Here is a 4,988-nt window from a genome sequence, read left to right as displayed (position 1 = left end):
CCTCAAGAAGAGGACATAGTCTGTTATAGTGATTACGAGGATGTTCCACGAGAGGGCGTTGTTTTGCCCTGAGCACATGTCTACCAAGCAGGCATGAATGAGACGATATTTGAGCATACTGAGGGGGAATATTCGTGAGTTCATGGTGAAATCGACATACTAGACATTTCCTGAGCTCCAGGAAAATGCCTGGAAGAGGTAGATTGAGCTAGAGACTTGGGTCAGGGAGGAGGCAGAGTCTTAGGGGAGGGATCAGCGGCCGGAACAGTCTCAGCCGGTAGCCAAGCGGGCAAAGCTTGTTGATTCGAGATCTGGGGGCCAAAAGAGCCACACTTGTGGGAAGTGCGGCAAGAGTCATGATGGGGTATGTAGAGCGGGGGAGTGCTACATGTGTGGCAAGGAGGGGCATATCGCGAGGGAATGTCCCAAGCGGCTTGTAGCTTGCTTTCACTGCAACCAGACTGGCCATCGGAAGGCCGAGTGCTCGCAGCTGCTTCAGGGACCAGCGTAGAGATCCGCACCTGCTGCTATTCGAGCTACTGAGATTCGGCCAGCGAAGGCCGAGACACCGAAGGCTTACAGGAAAGCCTTTCAGCTGACTGTGGAGGAGGTCCACGCAGCACCTGACATTGTGGCTAGTATGTGATCTTGTACTTATTCTATTGTTTAGTATATGGTGCTTAGTTTGTGATATGCATAGGTACTTTTCTTGTGATTTCTGTACCTGCCTTGGTGTTATTTGACTAAGGTGCAAGTCAATCCTTCATATCATTAGTATTTAGTCGTCACACAAGCATCCGACAAGAGGCGTTAAGTCAACCTCTGAGAGGCTCCGTAGCCAATGAGCATGCTGTATTTGCGACTGATGTGATTCGGGGATGTGTGCTTGAGATTTTTAGAGTTGAGTTTCCGATAGATCTGGTACCGATCGCAATGGGGGACGCCTGTGTCATCGCGGGCATGGACTGGTTGTGTTGATTTGGAGCTATGATAGATTGCGAGCGTCAATTGGTGACCATACGAGACCCTAGTGGGGGAGTTCTTACAATATATGGCGAGGGTACACGGTCTGGGTCAGCATTTTGCTTGACCGCCAGAGCAAGATAGAGTCTTTAGCAGGGTTGCAGGGGTTTTGTAGCGTATGTGATGGATATGTAAGTTGCTGCCGAGAGATCGAGGTCTATCGATGAGGTTCCGATAATGAGTGAGTTTCCGAATGTTTTTGATGAGGAGTTACCAGGTGTGCCTCCCGAGAGGCAGGTGGAGTTCCGGATTGATTTGATTCCGGGAGCGGCGCCTATTTCCAAGGCACCTTATCGCCTTGTGCCGCCCGAGATGCATGAGTTATCCTTGCAGCTTCAGGAGCTATTCGGGGAGGGTTTTATCCGACTGAGTAGCTCGTTGTGGGGAGCGCCGATCCATTTTGTCAAGAAAAAGGATGGTTCACACTGGATGTACATTGATTACTGGGAGTTGAACAACCTGAGAGTCAAGAACCGTTATCCGCTACCGAGGATGGACAATCTGTTCGATCAGTTACAGGGCCCGTCTTGGTTTTCCAAGATCGACTTGAGGTTTGGATATCATCAGATGAGGGTCCGCGAGGAGGATATCCATAAGATGGCCTTTAGGACTTGTTATGGGCATTACAAGTTCGTGGTGATTCCTTTTGGGCTTACCAACGCACCGACAACGTTGATGGATCTCATGTACCGGGTGTGCAGGCCTATGTCGGATTGATTGGTGATCGTGTTCATCGACGATATCTTGGTGTACTCGAGATCCAGAGAGCAGCATGACGAGCATTTAAGAGAGATTCTTGGGGTATTGAGATCGGAGAGGCTTTATGCCAAATCCTCTAATTGTGATTTCTGGTTACGAGAGGTCTAGTTCTTGGGACACCTCGTTAATTAGAATGGGATTTTGGTCGATCCGGCCAAGATTGAGGCAGTTATGAGATGGGAGATGCCAAGATTCCCCATCGAGATCAGGAGTTTTCTAGGGTTGGCCGGCTACTACCGGAGATTTATCAGGGATTTCTCTAAGATTGTCATCCCCCTCACCAGATTGACCCAGAAGGGCATTGTTTTTACTTGGTGTACCGAGCAGCAGACCTCATTTGAGACTCTTCGCCAACGATTGTGCGAAGCCCCGATGTTATCCCTTCTCGAGGGAATGGAGGACTTTGTGGTTTACTATGATGCATCTATATCTGGGTTGGGTGCGGTGCTAATGCAGAGAGGGCACATAATAGCCTACGCATCAAGGTAGTTGAAGCTTCATGAAACGTGGTATCCCACCCACGATCTAGAGTTGGGGGCGGTGGTGTTTGCCCTCAAGATCTGTCGCCACTGTCTATATGGGGTTCGATGTACCATATACACAGACCACAAGAGCCTGAAGTACCTCATGGATCAGCCGAACCTGAATATGCGAAAGAGGAGGTGGCTGGATGTGGTGAAAGACTATGACTGCGAGATCCTGTATCATTCGGGAAAGGCTAATGTGGTAGCCGATGCCCTGAGTCGTCGAGCATAGAGTGCCTCGATTCGAGACATGTGTATGAGGATGACAGTGATGACTCCAATTTTGGATACCATCCGAGAGGCCCTGGCGGAGGCCATGAGACCGGAGAACCGCAAGAGGGAGCAGGTGATTGGAAAGGTTTCAGAGTTTGTGACGGATAGCCGAGGGCTTATGACCTTTTGAGAGTGGATTTGGGTGCCCTATACGGGCGGAGCTAGAGGCATACTAATAGAGGAAGCACATAGATCTAGATTGTCGATCCACCCTGTGGCCACTAAGATGTATTTGGACCTGAAGAGAGATTACTGGTGGCCCTGTATGAAGAGGGATGTTGCATGGGTAGTTAAGAGGTGCTTGAACTGCCGCTGGGTCAAGGCAGAGCACCAACGACCGCATGGTCCATTGCAGCCTCTAGAGATTTCCTAATGGAAGTGGGAGAAAATTACCATGGATTTTATCACCAAACGACCGAGAACGACGCGTGGAGTTGACACGATTTGGGTGATGGTGGATAAGCTGACAAAGAGTGCTCACTTTCTTGTTATTAGTGAGAGCTCTTCTACAGAGAGATTGGTCAAGATCTATGTGAGAGAGGTGGTAGCTCGACATGGAGTGCCAATCTCAATAGTGTCGGATCGTAACGTGCGTTTCACTTCCAGGTTTTGGAAGAAATTTCATGAGGAGTTGGGCACGCGATTGCATTTCAGCACTGTATATCACCCACAGACGGACGGGCAGAGCGAGCGGATGATTCAGACGCTCGAGGACATGTTGCGTGCATGTATCATGGACTTCAGAGGAAGTTGGGACACCTACATACCACTGGCTTAGTTTTCTTACAACAACGGCTATCATTCGAGTATTGGTATGCCTCCGTTTGAATTTATGTATGGGAGGAGGTGTCGGACTCCCGTTTGCTGGGGAGAGGTGGGATAGAGAGTGATGGGTAGCATGGAGATAATGCCAAAGACAACCGAGTAGATTCAGCAGGTCAAATAGAGGTTACTGATGAACCAGATTCGTTAGAAGAGTTATGCGGACAGGAGACAATCTGAGCTAGATTTTCAGGTCGGAGATTTTGTGCTCCTGAAGGTATCCCCGTTGAAAGGGGTGATCCGATTCAGGAAGCGGGGTAAGCTGGGACCCCGATACATCGGTCCTTTCAGAGTTATCGCCAGAGTGGGTAAAGTAGCGTACCGGTTGGAGCTACCTGCGAAATTGAGTCAGATCCAAAACACCTTCCACGTACCCCAGTTGAGGAAGTGTGTAGCTGATGAGACGGCAGTGGTACCACTATAGGACATTTAGGTGGATGTGAGCCTGAATTACATCGAGAGGTCGATCGCGATTTTGGATCGAAAGGTTAAGGTTCTAAGGAACAAGGAATTTCCTCTGGTTCGGGTCCAGTGGAAACATCAGAGGGAGTCCGAGCTGACTTGGGAGCCAGAGTCAAAGATGTGGGAGCAGCACCCAGAGTTATTTGCGGAGCACGACTTCGAGGGTGAAGTCTAATTCTAGTGGGGGAGAATTGTAACATCCTAAGTCTAGGTATATCTTGTAAAACCTTGATCTTCTGAGCTCTTGTCCATTTTGGCCCTTTATAGAGAAAAGGTGGTAAACGAGTACGCGGGGCGTACTAGAGTGTACACTCAGCGTAATTGAATGCGTGCATGTGACGCGGAGGCCACTTAGTACGTTGGGTGTACTAGGCCCATAATGAAACCCTAATTGTTAGTGAGCTCCCTATTTAAAGGACATGATGGCCTCATTCCTGGCCACCATTGCCAGAAACCAAATCCTCCTAACCATAAATCTTCGTCCTTATAGTTGGAGAGTCCATTTAAGAGCTTGTGAGTGTAATATTTTGTTCTTGAAGTAGAGAAGGAGCTTGGAGAAGAAGGAGTAAGAGCCCCAGGAGTTTGGATCTGAGCTTAGCTGTGTGGAAAGCTTCACAAAAAGGTATAAAGTTTCAAGCTTTCTCATTCTATGGTTTGGTTCATTCATATGGAATATTTTAGGGTTTTGGTCCCAAAAGATGGAGACTTTATGAGATAATGATCTCCAGAGTCCTTGATCTACCCCTTTTCAGTGTATTTTGTGGAGTAGAGTCATAAAAATCCAATCTTGGACGTTAGGAGTGAGCCACACATCAGTTATAACCTTCACAAGGAAAGGGGATGGGTGTTTTGAGTGTTTGTGACCTAATCAGCCATGCAAAGGCATAAAGTCACCAACTTTATGGATTAAGAGACATTAGGGAGTCCAGATCTGAGATATGAGCCTATGTCTTAACTAATTAAGACCAAAAATGTGAGGAGAGTGAAACTGGGACGTACGCTGAGCATAATCCCAGTACGCGCAACGTAGGGGTCGAGCATCCCTGATGCCAGCATGGCAGCTGAGTACGCCCAACGTAGAGAGTTGGTACGCACAGTGTACTCCCTGTCGTTGACTTTTAGGGT

Source organism: Lactuca sativa, chromosome 1, assembly GCF_002870075.4.
Source record: "Lactuca sativa cultivar Salinas chromosome 1, Lsat_Salinas_v11, whole genome shotgun sequence".
NCBI classification, from domain to species: domain Eukaryota; kingdom Viridiplantae; phylum Streptophyta; class Magnoliopsida; order Asterales; family Asteraceae; genus Lactuca; species Lactuca sativa.
The sequence above is the reverse complement of the archived record's forward strand: the minus strand, read 5'-3'. Positions refer to the sequence as shown.